This window comes from Camponotus vicinus, unplaced genomic scaffold, assembly GCF_025532165.1.
Source record: "Camponotus vicinus isolate PSW18456_S1 unplaced genomic scaffold, iyCamVici1.0 SCAF_8, whole genome shotgun sequence".
In the NCBI taxonomy this organism is placed as follows: Eukaryota; Metazoa; Arthropoda; class Insecta; order Hymenoptera; family Formicidae; genus Camponotus; species Camponotus vicinus.
Window position 1 is genome coordinate 15,256,117 of NW_028141980.1, and position 15,655 is coordinate 15,271,771.

Here is a 15,655-nt window from a genome sequence, read left to right on the forward strand (position 1 = left end):
AGAGATGCTACTTTCTTAAGAGTAGAGATTTGGACATATGTTTATTGAAACATTCTTATTTTTTTACTTTTATTCCCAAAATACGCTTTTCAGATATTGTGCATGGTTTTTTCCCGAATCGCCCTATATAGATAGATCTATCCTCAAACGTATCCGTCCGGATTGCACCAATTCTCGTAATAAAATAAAGTTACCGTAACTTTTTACGGTAGCGTTCTTATCGAGTTTACTGCGCCGACGATATTACACGAGAAGAAAGAGAGGAGCTCTATCCTTCTGTTTTCGGTTTTCTACCGGAGGGAATTGGCGTTAGTATCATCTATATATTGTACTTTAATTCTTTTTGCTCGAAACGAGTAGAATTCATCGGAAAAAGTCACGATGCGAACGTCACAACGAGAGTCGTTTGTGAATATTACGTTTATGAATGATAGACTATATTGCTTGATTAAATCACATTGACATGAGCAACATTGAGAGCTAAAACAATTGTCAAATGTTAACACTTTTTATCCAAGAGCATATTTTTTTATCAATCATTTAATTTAAAGCTTTCACACTATTAATTTAATAGATAGATTTTGATCTTTTGAAAAAAATATTATAAAAATGTATCATTGGCAGAAAAACGCTAATATATATATATATATATATATATATATATATATATATATATATATATATAAATAGTAAATTTTTTAACATGTAACATCTTAAATCTTTTCGTCTCTTTAATTTCTATTTATTACAAATATGGACGTTTTTTGTTTTTGGAATTTATTTTTATCTTTTTTTGAATAGTTTTTTGTATACAATATGTACCTTTGTATATTATATTTGTTCTGCATATATCTTGAAAGTTTAATGTAACTTAATTTCTCGGATTCTATCTATCAAATGTAATTTTGCTAAAACTTTTATTACACAAACTGCAAATTTATTTAACAAGATACGATTTAAATCTTTACACACATAAAGACATTACGGTAAATACGAAATTTAGAACCAGGTAATAAGCATTGATAACCGAGAACATAAATTGTATTTTTTTTCAACAAAATAGCAATAATAATTAAAACAAAATTGTAAAGCGGAAATAATAGACTAGAAATGCGCATCATGTACATACGTCTGTCACATCTTCGGAAGATTTCCTGTGAGAACGGACATTCCGCTTGGAATCATCTAACGTTCACGCTCTCACTCAAACATCCCCACTAATTCGGGAATTATTTGGGCAAACATCACACACTACGATCGAATGTGCTGTTGGCTCGTTCTCGCCGGAACGTGGGAAATTCAAGACCTAGTTGATGCTGCTCCTGCATGTGTATGTAGATCCGAAGCTTCTGAACCCCCTTGGAGAAGAGCGCGAGGTGCCGCCGCATGCGGACCTTTGTCTTCCTCACGAATTCTGCATTCTTTAGCGACGTGCAGCCGATTCTCTCTCTCGGTCTATCTTTCCCCGTTTGTGCATCTCGTTAGAGCGCGGCTTTTCAAAGGGCTCGAGGTAATATTGTAGATCACGAGTTCGCTCCGGCCTATCCTTAATTGGATAACCGAGTTTTAAAGGCTCTGCTGTGTGACTAATTGCGTCCCGCGTAGCGAAACGTACATTGTATGAAGCTTTTGCAAGAAATATAATTCTTACGTTTCTCAAATTTCCCGAATTTTAATCGATAACGAGAGAACAGATTTTATGAGGATCGATTTGTCACACGATTTTATCACGAGTAAATTAATTATTAAACATAAATTATTGCTTCAAACGAGCTTTAAATTTCTATAAATTCTTCACGGTCTTCTTTATAATTACTGTTGATGCTTATTAATTACAAGTTAAGTACAATATTAAAGTTATTCAGTGATTCAATAAAAGTTGAAGGAATATATAATTACAATATAATTACAATTATATAATATGTATTATAAAATATAATAAAAATATAAAATTTATACCACAATTTTAGACTTTCTCCGCCTTTTCGTGAAATATTTGCAGCATCGAATCGGTGAGAGCAAAACTGCATCGGAAATTTAGCATATTTTATATAAAAAAAACGTATAGTGCTCAATCGTACCCTACTTAAGCAACACAATCGATAGAAGTATATCGAGAATCAGACAATCTTTATCAAGAAATAAGAGTCGTTCATCGTGTCGCGAACCGTCAAGCGATAAGATTCGCCATCGCCAGGAAATCCTTTTAAATGCATGGCGCAATGGAGAGATACGTATTTACAAAGAATAATGCATATAAAGTAACCTAGAGGATAGGAGGTAGAGTAATACAGTGCCGCGACCGTAATGGGAAAAGCGTAGAAGATAAAAAAAAGGATCACATACGCGCATATATATATATATATATATATGTGCATACGTAAAAAATTATATGTATATATGTGTGTGTGTGTATGTATATGCTGCCGGTCTCCATTTCAGTTGAATTCCACCAAAACGAGAAAACTGATATAACGAGTCCAAGGAAGAGGCAGGATAACCTCGCGAAGCATATCCTCCCCCTCGCGTAATAAAAGGAAATCGTTACATACGAGCTTATGTGCGTTATATAAATCGGCAACGACATTTTCCTCGGATTATATTAGCGAATAGTGTTCATGAAATTAATTTTACGAACATCGCGACTATTCTATGACTGTGCCTGATATTTAATAGGTTCAAGTATGTTCGCATTAAATCCATAATTAAAAGTGGTTAATTAACTGTTAACAGTTAACAGCTATGCAATTAAATAGTGCTTTTGCTGAGATTTTTTTGTCATTCCGATTTTTAGTATCTCTATTTTTTAAGTATGTCTTATTATCTGTTAAAAAGCGCAGTTTTAAAAGAGTTTAAGGCAGATGAATTTTAAAAAAGATGAATTTTAAAAATTTTAAAAGTTTAAATTCTTTTGGAAACAAGATTTTATATCGATTTTTGATATCGGGAAAAGTTTTTGATATCAGAAAATATGATTTCTCTCTCCGACACGACTCGTGATAAAATCGAGTGCTGTATAAGAGTCTAAACTAAAATACGGCGCATTGATATATTTTAGGGGGTAGTCGGCGTTTATTCATCGATCTATTATTCAAACTTCAAGCAGAAAGGAGGAGTATGAGAGAATTACGTTATCGTACTCTGCTAACAAGACGCTTATCAAAGTAATCTGAAAGAACAACTTTCTTCTTATTTGGCGCATTTTCCCTGCATTTTACGGACGCTCGTTTATTCCGTTGTAATTGAGTAAGTAGATAACATCGAAACTGTAAAACAAGTTACTTTCTGTCGTTTCTTGAAGTACTGATATATTTATGTACTTACAATTTTAGATATTAAACTTTCTCTTTCGATGAAAATGTACGACAAGTCTGTCTTCCATCAATTTAATTTTATACTTTGAAAATACTTATTCTAATGCTTTTAATGCTTTTAAAAAGATTTAAATGTTTCGGAAACTATGAACTGTTAAAGTTCTCTCTAGAAAAAGTAATGTGATAATATCTTTTGTCATAAGAACAATTTAGAGTATAATATATAGTATAAAATTCAAACTTTAATCTACTTGGCAAAGTAGATTAAAGTTCGACTGTCCGTTTTCCCCCTCTTCCAGTGCGTTTTATATTATTAAAAGAGAGATGAATACACAGTACTTCATTCTTTTTACATAAATATTTGTAATGAACCTGTTCAGAGATTATGTGAAGAAGTAAGGAGCAAGTTTCTTTTTCATTAAATTAGAATAAAATTTGCATTCTTTTAAGGAGTATTTTATTTCTGTCCCTTTCTCTCTCTCTCTCTCTCTCTCTCTCTCGCATTAATTACGTACATCTCGTTTAAAAATGAATATTTAGAAATCTTATTATGTCATATAACAAAAACAGCAGGAACAGCACGATTCGCTCGAGAAAAGACAGGGCCTCTTACAGTGCATCAGTCCAACCCAGTCAGGTACACACGGAATCTCCGCGAAATCATTAGACCCCCCGAGAACGCGATTTAAAAGGGCCTTACGGCGGTGGTGGGCTAAATCCACGCTGGCGGTCGGTGGCCACGCGGACATATATAATAACGTAAACTAGGTGGCAGGCAGGACCTGTCCAGAGTAAACAACGTGGTGGCCCAGGACTAATCGCCGTTCGGTCCGGGTTATGGTTCCCACATTGAACACCGTGGCATTATGGGACCCATCGTGCTCTCACGCCTTTGCCTCTCTCTCGCTCCCTCCCTCTCTTTCTCTTTCTCTCCCAATCTATCTTCGTCCTCTTCCGTCCAATTTGGCGGCACAATCGCTTCCTCCTCTCGTTCACTTTACCGTCCCGGCTGAGCTGCCTAGACCAGTTTGCCGTACGACCGGCTACCAATAACTATGTACGTGAGGACCGAGCTTAATGTTGTCAATGCATACATACACAGACACCCAGAAGCAAGTGCGGGGGAGTCGAAGTGGTCCCCTCCGTTCCGATACGGCCAAAGTTTGGAAAGTTCCGATCATTCGGGGATGCCGCGCGACGGCGACATTTGCCGCCGCAATTAATTCTTGGGTCACGTTCCCGATATCGCTTACGCTCACCGATATCGCATACGGTAGCTTATTTAATCGCCGTGCAGGCCCTTCGGGCGGATTATATACACATACACATACGACTAGCACGCGCGCGCGGGGCTATGAATTACATATATTTGGCGCGAAAACGACGAAATCAAAGTGTCGAATCGATTCCCTTTCGATATCCGCGCGCCATCCAACTCAATGTTCCGCTACGTAAACATTCTGAAATCTCCATCAGTCGTATACATATTCAGAAGATTGGATTAGAATCATTGTGATGCTGGAGAAAACTGGATTATGATTTTCTTCCGGAAATTATCATAAAATTGTCAAAAAGAGAAAATTTAATAAATATCAATTATTAACGAGTGAATCAGTGTCAATCATCGGAAAATATTGAAATATCAAATTAATCTCGGTATTACTTCAATTACTTCTCTTACTTAAAGCTTTTATCTGTAAAAGTAATAAAAATAATAAAAGTAATAAAACATAAAAGATGAAGATCAAATAATTTTTGCTTCCTGTATTTTAAACTTTTATTCGATTATGCATTATATATCGACAATTAGAAAGGAGAAATGTACAGATCGTTATATTTAAATATCCGTGATAGTTTCAAGTATCTTTATTAATCCTTTTTTTTTGCTAAATCTATTGAAAAGAATGTTATTAATTATAGGTGATAGAAACGAAGCAAAACAAACTTCTCTGCCATAAAATATTTTCTTTTACGCTTTTCGCAATCGCAAGAAATTCTCCAGTAATAGTAAAAAAGAATTATATTCTTGACGGAAAGAGGTAGCGCCTTGCTATTTTTTATGTATAAAATCAGTCAAGAAAAACGATGTTCAATCTAACGTATACAAATGCACCAACATAAATGTGTGAAGATTTTTTCACGAATATCGCAACCCCATTGTTTTTTCCACTTCCTTTCAGTCGTATCGCTATGAAAATATTTTTCCCTTTTTTCCTTTCACGAGAAATGTCCGGCATCGCGATGTTTGCAATTGAAACGCAAGGGAAACCAGGTTCTTCCTCGATTTTTTCCTATACCCTTCCTGATGTCCGATCGGTTCTCTTTCTCTCTCTTAACAGCTAACTTCAATATTCATGAGGATATAAATATAAATAAAAATATAAATATAAATATCGATATATATGAATATGAATGCCGGTGCGTAAATATTCATGGGACCGAGTATTACACCCGAATAGAGAGCTCGCGTAAGGCGAACCGTAGGCGAGAGACGAGAGGCAGCGACGGACGGAGCGAAGGGAGAGCTTCAGGTTCAAACTATACCAGGCGGCCTCAAAGGGACGCCCTCCACTCCATTTCGCTGCCGTTATCGACAACGTAGTCACAGCTATAAACGGCGCCGTAAGCCATCTCGCCGGTAGCTACCAACGAAACCGGGAACTCCGCGCACAGCAACCAAAATTGCTCGCTAATGTCATAATTATATATATTGCGGTGGCGGCTGTGTGTGCCTGAGAGACGAGAAGTGCTGCGATGCCGCCATTGTGCGTCCTTTGAAGGGCCCGGTTAATTTATTCGTAAGTAACGTGGCGCGCTAAACGGCCGTATAGGATGTATAACGGAATCGAGGCTTGCTAGCTAATGGCAACATTGTCGGGTATGCAGAAAGTTACACTCTACAGAGGGTGATTCATAAACGTACATGTACGTCGATACAGATAGTTTTGTTTTATGGCCCGTACGTCCAACTTCCATTCTACATCTTTCTCCCACTAACAAATACATTGACGCGCACTTATGGATCCCTATAGTACGACACCCTCGTACCGATCGAAGGGTCAACGTTTCAATCGCTCACCCCTTCAATTTGCACCTTGAGCGTCTCCTGCACTTTTTGTACCTGTCTCCCCATGGTTAACTTCGACCCTTGAGATTACTCAGACTAAGACATTTTGTGACAGGTCGAAGATGAGGTCAAGCAAGTTGCCAATGAGGCCAAAGACCACTTTGAAACACTCCAAGTCATTATAAAGAAGTTAGATTTGCTGAAGGTGACGCATGTAGCGTTAAATATTTCATTTAATATTAATAGCTTTTATCTAGAAAATTGATAAATTACCTAGATAATCTATTGCATAAATTAATAGTTCTAAAACCCAATTAGTTTTAGATCTATTAATTTTTTTAATTAAATAAATGTAATTTAAATGTAATGTATTCAAATATGACTTATTAAAAATAACAAATTTATTAAAAAATGTATATTTGAGAAATCTATATTAGGAAAATTATAGACTCATAATAGTCGTGAAATGAAAATAAGATCAGTTACACACTTTCTTGAAATTTTTCATTACCTCAAGTCAACTCGGAAATTCCGTATAAGCTCGACTTGACACGAATTGCATACGTAAATCATAATTGTTTTTATTTCTGCAGATTCATTATATTTGTCATTAGTGTTAATGGTTCCTGCATAGCGCACGCAAATTTCGCAGTTACTATGCGCTCTGCCATTAACACATGCACGCACCCACGCATACAGACATGTATGTACCCGACGTAACGTTGCTATTATGCAGGTTCGAGTCAGTCACCTCGATGGCAATCGATGACGAGATTTCTAACAGTAAGATTTACGCGCCCGTCTGGCGCACAAGGAAAAGATTTCCATGGTTTTCACACGCACGCAATAATTTAATTGGTAGTTGCACGACCTAACACGCTTATCTGAATTCTCAGCTATTCGGCGGTAATAAAAATGTGTCGAAAGTTTTGTTCGACGAGTGTGATAACTTTTGCAGAAAGTGATAACGATACGATTTGTGGATATTTTTCAAAAACTTTTCAACTTTCCAGCGAATAACTCGCATTAAAAAGAAAGAGAAAAATTGTAATATATTACAAGAGAACTTTAAAGTTTCTATAAATTTCCTTATTTATTCGCCATATTATTTATGTATGAGCGATTATGATTCATAAGTGATTTATCTAGTAATTAATAATTAATACAAATTTACAGGGAAAACTATATTCATTATCCATGATAAGAAGAACAGTATAACTTTAAAGTTGGTAAAAATTTCAGAAAAATGATTGAAATGTCTATAGCACCTATTTCCTAAGAGAGCTCGTAAAAAAATCAAACTATTTCTTTCTTTCTATAAATAAAAGCTCATTGCTGAAAGAGTTAAAAGAGAGAAACCTTCTCGAGAAATGTGCGGCTCCGTAATTTCGCAGGCAGCGGCGCATCTTCTTAGACTGGTGGAATCGGTTAATTACATTTTCTGCGAGGCCGCGTCTAAACGGAATGCAATTTCGATTCGCCGGTTCGAGTAACCGCAATGATCGGCCATTTTAAAACAACGGTTCATCCTCGAGCGAGAAGCGGAACGTTGAAAAACGCGGAAATCAATAAGTATACCGTCGTTTTCCTTTCGTGCTGTTTTAGACGCGTCCAATAAATTGCATTAGACACAAAAAGGATAGCGGGGTAGCGGCAATAATTTTCCAAGAGATATTAGTATACTTATCGTTAAGCGAAACTTTGTCCTTCTTGCGGACGCATTTCAATATTTTTCGAAGTCAAGATTATTTCGCTTTCTCTCAAAATAGACCCGTCTGAACTTTCAGAATGCGAAATTAGCGTTCTTGAGGCAAGATGTTATCTCGAAAAAGCAACTTTCAAGCGATTCTGCTACGCTAATTGCACATCGGAAAATTAAATAAGATCCGGCATGTAATTTGCATCCCTCTTTTATGTAAATGTCAAATTCACGATGCTACATTAATCCATCTGCATTCGCATAACTGCAAAGAAACGAATCCCGTCGAAATGTATTCAGTATCTAATGATGAGGCAATTCCCTCTCTCTCTCCTCCTCCCTTTCCTAAGCTCTCGATTAGATCGGAAGTCAACGTAGAAATTATAAAGCTAACCAAAGTCTCGATATACCCTCATCATATTTTTGAATCCTTGATTTAAACTATAATTATTAATATTTTGATCTATATCTTAGAAATATACTTTTATTCGTGAACAAAAATTTGTAATTTTTTTTTTTTGAATACTTTATTCTCTCTATATAAATAATTTTTAAAATAGGACAGGATAGAGAGCGATTTCTTTTTCAAGATTGAGATACGCATTCGAGACATATCCAAATGTTTGTTAGCCCTTGGCTCATTATAACAGCTTTTTTTCTTTTCCTCGCTTCTTTTTTTGCGATGGCACTCGCGTGTAACAAGCGATCCCAAAACACGTCCTCTGGTTCGCATCAACGAAATTGTACGACGATAGCTCGATAGCTTTGCTACACGGTGTGTGGGCACAGCGGTGCGGTAGATCTTCACCGTGAGCCCCAAAACCCTAAAAGAAAGGGAGAGCGAGGGGGCGGCCTCACACAGGTGGGGCCTCGGCTGCACCGGTGTGAGTCTCGACGCGAGGAGGTCTCAATCTCATGGGATACACCGCGAGGCCCGATATGTATATATATATACATATATAGATATACATATATAAATACAGGATAGCTTGATCGATTTTACCATCTGAAATAACTCGCGTGTCTTATTCGGTCACAAAGAGGAGGAGAAAAATGAGGCGCAATATGAGGCGTCATAGATGACATAATAATTTGATGATGATATCGCGCGTGTCTTTGTTTTATTTGTTCTGAGGAATAGAATCAAAAGAGACGAAATTAAATAAGTTAAATGAAATGAAAAGTCTACAACCTCTCTTATCTATTATCTTTATGTTATTTCTATCTGGATCACCTATTTAGATGATCATTTATTTAATGAATATCATCACATTTTATATAGATATGCGTATATGTGGATATACGATGTCGGAAAGACAGGGAAGAGAGAAGATCAGGTCGAATCGTACCGGTCGACTTTACTGCCATGATTAATCGGCACCGCCTACTTATCGTGTTAGATTTAGACAGCGAGGCCTCAGGGGCGAGTGGGCCTTGTATTTCGGACAGCACAAAGGGACTCCGCACGCTTGATTCATTAGGATGCGAAGAATGCTCGATGTATCGAGTCTGAGCTTTCTCGGCTTAAACTTTTCATCTTGTGTGTTTCTTTTTGCTTGACAAACATTGTCTTAAGAAATGCTCAAGATTATTGTAAATTTAGCAGCATTTAGGGCAAGTCAGAATTGCAAGATAATCGAGAATCAATCAATAATAATTATTAATATTAATAATTTTTATAATTAATAATTATTAATATTAATAATTTTTATAATTAATAATAATCAATATCAATAATTCTTATAATTAATAATAATTAATATCAATAATTCTTATAATTAATAACAATTTCGATTAATAATAATAATTAATATTAATAATTTATGCTAGTAATAATTATATATTAGTAATTGATAATAATTATCAATAAAAGGCATACATAGGTTATTTTAACCTTATAAATATTTCACAATAGAATCCCGAAGGCTGAAATCAATAAAGAAAATATTCAAAATTTATTTTTGAACTTTTGTTATACATTTTTAACTTTTGTTATCATTTTCTACAAATGTCAAGAAATATATATAAATTTTTATAGAGATTTTTGTCAAGTACTCTTTGAGATAGCTAAATTGAGACAAGACATTATGACTTATATGAGAGAAATGTATAATCTACAAGGTTAATATTAATTAATAATAATTATAAAAATACTAATATTATTAAAAAAGAAACAAGAGTAAAAAAGATTTTTACATCAATATATTGGTTTCTTTATAAGTTACTCAATGTTTGCTTTTTCTTTTCTTAAAAACATAATTATAGAACTTCAGCCTGTGAATGCCGACGAGAAACTTATTATTACAGTTCAGAAAATCAAGAACTCTGGAAATTTCGAATTTTCTCTGCCAACAATTTCGGTCTCTTGATTTTCCGCACACGAGAAGTTCTACGCAATTCGTAGCATATCGTAGTATGTTTCTGCCTCGTGGTTGCAAAAAGCGATGCCGCTCTCTTTTCTGAATCGGAAAGTCTGAAAGGGAAGAACGGATCGTTTGCGCGAGAATCGAGAATACGTCGGGAAGTAAAAATGCCGATAAAATATCGAAGACGCGCGCGCCGTCGTCGTCGGGAGACGAAATCCGAATCATTAATCACCGTGTTCTCTGCTCGATGTACCGATTCCTCTTCCCCTCTTTCTCTCTCTCTCTTTCTCTTTCTTTCTTTCTTCTTCTACTGTTTCTTCGCTCTCTTTATTCGACTTGGCGAAGCACCTTACAGCCGATAGCCCGGTGAATGATGTAGTCGTCGGATCGTGCCCGGCATTCGTTCTCTCGCCTTCCGTTCCGCGAGAAATCCTGCGAAAGGAACTTCTGTCGAGATTTGCGCGTCCGTCTGGTGATCCCAGCTTCTTCCGACGAGTTTCCACCCTTTCTAGGCACACGTCGCCAGGAGGAAACTCATTACAAAAACTTGCCGAGTTACTCGTTCCGGGATCGTGACATGTCCCATCGAATTTAGCGTCGTAACAATGTAACGTAATTGTCGAGAAAAGGTTTATGAAAACGTGCTCTTTTAATTTGTATCATCGTAGGTGACTAGTTCATGAAATATAGATGGCGATGGCTTTTTTATGATTTTTTGAAGGATTTGAAGAACACGTTGTCACATATATTGTCAAAAGAGCTCAGATTCAACTTTAAAAATTGTATGAATTTTCCTCGTGAACGAATTCTTGCGAAAAATCAATTTTTATAGCTCGACCATAAAGGGTCACGCTTGTGTGCCAGCGGCGATCTTACCACCTCGATGGTAAGGGCCTTGCTATGTTTAGAATATGCAAAAGAGTGTATGCATGTAATATTATATTCATGTAGATGTATTCATGTAGAATTTTCATACGCTTTTCAGTCGTCTCGTGACAAAATTCTTGATCAAGTGATAAATGATTTTTTAATGCCCCGTATAGAGATTATTCTGGCATCGCGTCTCGTATATTAATTACACTCTTTATTAATCTCGATCCATTAAACTTTATTAAAATTGCTTGTCTCGCGATTGCAAGCGCGATCGTGCGACGTTGACCGATTTTTAGCATGCCTCATGAAGATTAGCGTGGTGTTATTTCGACGTGGCAATTATATCGTCAGCCTCTTTATTCATCTCGATCGATTGCACTTCTCCCGCAATAAATTGCGATTTGAGCAAACTAGCAGAAATATCTTAATCGTTGGTACAAATAACAATCTTTTTGTATCAATTACTTAATTAAAAATATCTAAAAAGCATTGTTTGTACAATTTATAATCCATACACATATGTATAATATATAAAAAGAAAAATATTATTGGACAATTATAACTATTCATTTTATTTTATTTCAGAAATATATCGAATCTTTGCTTTTTCTTTCTTTTTCTTTTACATTTTAAACGTTTAAAATATTTAAACCAGTTGTCTTGATCAGAAATAAAAATATCTTATATTTTTTATCTCTCAAATATAAATTTTTCATGGGATTTTACATGTATTCTCGATGTGTCACGAATGTCATGTTATCGATTACGTTAATGTCTTTATTAATTAATGGATCCCTTGTGATGGGGGTCCGCAAGCGTCGCGACGCGCCGATTAATCTCGAAACACCCGCGAAACGTTTGAAATAATAAAGCCGACGCGCTCATAACAATCCGCACGAGCTTTTTATCCCGCAAGCGGGAATTATGGACGCTGGTAATATCGCAGTCGCGATAGAAGGCTTTTGATTGCCTTTGGGTGCTTTAATATACCGCGGGATATAAAACCCCATCTCCCTTCTTCCGTACCACCCGTTTGCGTGACTCTTACCGCGCCGTCTCGCGCGTCCGGAATTACTTTATTCCAGTGGGCGTTCATATTCCTTAAAAAAGCATCTCCGTGCCGAAATTAATATGTCGAGCACCGTTGTTCATACTCTGGACAGAGATAAAGAAAGAGAAAAATACAGAGATCCGGGTATCTTGAACACGATATCATTGTTCTTGTAACAGGGAACCCTTTTCATTTTTCATCGTTGTCGTCTTGGAGAAAGTGCAATCAGAATTATCTGATCGACCGCTAAAGTGTCAAGTAATCGTGTACAAACCCTAAACGATCTACCTCAGTAGTTTTATACCATGTTTTGTACCAACTCAGTAGTTTTATACCAACGACACATTTTTGCATGTCTTTTATTTAATATACAATTATATACGAAGGCATTTCATTAATTTGATCTGTCCAATTTTCTTTTCTTAAGAAGATAAGAAGCTTTTTTTATCGCTCAGTTATGTGGCAAGTCGATTGCGTCTCTTTTCACAGATGGCGAAATTGAAAAGTCACGCAATTGATAAAAGTCACTGTCATCGCATGTGTATCTCGCATGAAACTCGCGAGTCCTTCTGCCGCGGATAAAACTTCCGTTATCAACGCGCAGCGCTCGAAGCTGAGATTTAGCCCCGAGAGACGCGCAGAGCGTTGGAAAATAGATTGTGTGCGAGAAGATGTGCGATGGAAAAGCGCCCTTTTAATTTCCGTCGAGAACGTCATTTTGTACCACGATGACGGCGACGGGGCGCCGTTCTTTGTAACGCACGTCTCCGCGAAGATTAGGTAGACACTCGAAGCAGCGCGCATCTCGTACTCGCGGATGCTCGAATTTATTTTCCATCAGTAGGCGACGATCTCGTTTCGACCGACGATCATATCGTCTTTTCGGAAGGCGATAATTATTTCAAATCCAGTGCGGCAAGAAGTCATTCGCGCTCTTATGTTAGGTATGTTGTAAAAGAGAGCGCTTTTTCAAGCACTCTTCTCTCGCCACCGAGATTCATTTTATTTAATTTATTTCAGTTTCCGTAAAAGCGCGGCTCGTCTTTCCGCGGTGATCTCTTTTTCTCAGTATGCAGAAATCATCGCTATCATTCACAATGGTATCTATAGAGATAGATTTATATTACACGATTTTTGAAGCATTACATTTACAGTTAATGATACAAGAGATATCCATTTCTTTTCATTTCTAGTACAAATGCAATGGAATAAAATAATATGGAAATGTATGTTACAAAAATGAAATATATAGGTTCTCCAAAAATTATGTTACATTTAAATGTAAATTTTAATAATTTTATAATTACTATTTTATAATTATTATTATTTTAACATATATAATCTAAAATCTAAAAATAAATATAGGAAAAAATTTATAAAAATAAAAATGGACACGAGCAATAAAGGATATTTAGAATTATTTCATCAAAATCAAATAATGTTTTATAACAAATTAAAAATGCAGGATGTTTCGATGCTTGTCTCTTCACAAAATTTGAATTTTCTTCATTAAATTACATCATATATTATAAATGAGAATCAATGTGGAAACAATTAATTACGAATGCATGTTTCTTTTTTTTATATATGTAATAAGTGTTTGTATATATTTTATCCTCAAATTTTTTAAGAATATAAATTTAATTGACCGAATTCAATTATGTTTCAGATGTTGATATAAATCGATCATATAAAGTATCACTTAAAAATTCTATAACGCAAGCATATTTTATGGGAGGAAAAAAGCGGTTTTTTAGAAACACGTCTATCATGAATAATTCATCTTTCTTTGACAAATTCTTCGGAATAGCAGGGATGAAAGCACCTCATATTTGTGATACCGAACCTAAAATCGACGGAACGTGTCACATCGTTTCGTTCATTCTACTCTATGCAATGACATCGAGCACGGTTTAGCACGGGTTTCATCGGAGGAACATTCTCTCCAGTCATAATTTCGAGATCGATAATGCACATAAATATTGACGCTCGCATTTCAGAAAAAGCACAGACGTTTGACGTTTAATTTTTTGTGTGGGAAAAGCATTGCGAATAAATCAGAGAAATTTGAAAAATATCCTGGATTTCGTCAATAAATATGATATTAAACTTTGGCTCGGCTTCGACTATTTTTTGCGTATTATACATATCTTTTATTAGAGATGATTAGAAATGAATTAATTAAATATCATAAAATTTTCTTGATAAGGTATTATAGACAATTATATTGATAAGAGAAATATGTAGCATTTTCAATGATATTTGATTTTTTTTTAATTCTGCAAATAAAGAATCAAAAATTAAAATTAACCAATTAAAAATTTTATAACAAAATAAAATAAAAATTATTATTCTAGTACACTTTTCCAGCTTTAAATTTACAAAATTCATGATTATTTTTTTTCGATAAATACAATATTTCTTATTACATATCGCGTAACTTAAAACGTCTCTTGCATATTATAAGAGGAGAAGGGTTGTATATTTCATACATCTCTCTGTCAAGCACCAATGCTATTGAACTTGAAATTCTTTTCATTCCTTTCTTTCTTTCGAGAACATCCATACAATTCGATCCTCGCTACACTTCTCGTCCTTCTCCGAGTGGTAAATAACTCCTTCCTTAACTGATTTCTCTCGCGGCGGCGCCAGACTTCTTTACGACGTCCGTCTTGCCTACGCGAAGATTCATTTCTCGATGGAGAGACGATTTCGCTCTTTGTGGGCGACGCTTACGTCGGCTGAGAGGAGACGACGCTCGTACTCTGAGATATTCGGTAGTTCGTCGCGACGTGGAACGACACATATAAAAGTATTTTTCGATGCGAGAGAGCATAAGCCTCAGCCCCTCGCGACGCCGAGTTATCCTTATCTCGTCTCGGCGTAAACTTCGATACGATGGAAGTCGTCTGACTCTGGCGCCGTCAGTTCTCCGCCGGAAATGTGCAAACGACGGAAATTTGTCTCTATCGTAGAGCGCAGAGAATTGAGCTTTGATTTTTATTACGTAATATTTTCACTATGTAAAAGTCGATCGGAAACTACTAGCAAGAAATCTATCCCTAATATTAATGTTATTCGATTTAATATTGATGAACATATCGAGACGCAAATATCTTTTCAAAATATATTGTATACGTAGTGCAAATATCTCAGAAAATTATTTATTTGTATTTATTTCTCTATCTCTGTATATTTTATTATTGTCGAGAGTACTTAAAAGCTTCACAATTACCGTTCCTAATTAATTCAGCATTGAATGATACATATATATATTATCCTTCG

At 35.7% G+C, this 15,655-nt stretch overlaps 1 long non-coding RNA gene across 1 annotated transcript in view; it reads left to right on the forward strand.

Moving 5' to 3' along the window:
• LOC145975553 (uncharacterized) overlaps positions 1–14,484 on the forward strand; it is an 80,141-nt gene extending 65,657 nt beyond the window's left edge. Inside the window, exon 3 of the long non-coding RNA XR_014440007.1 lies at positions 14,040–14,484. This is a non-coding gene — a long non-coding RNA (uncharacterized LOC145975553). The remainder of the gene's footprint in view (positions 1–14,039) is intronic.
• Positions 14,485–15,655: the final 1,171 nt, after the last annotated feature.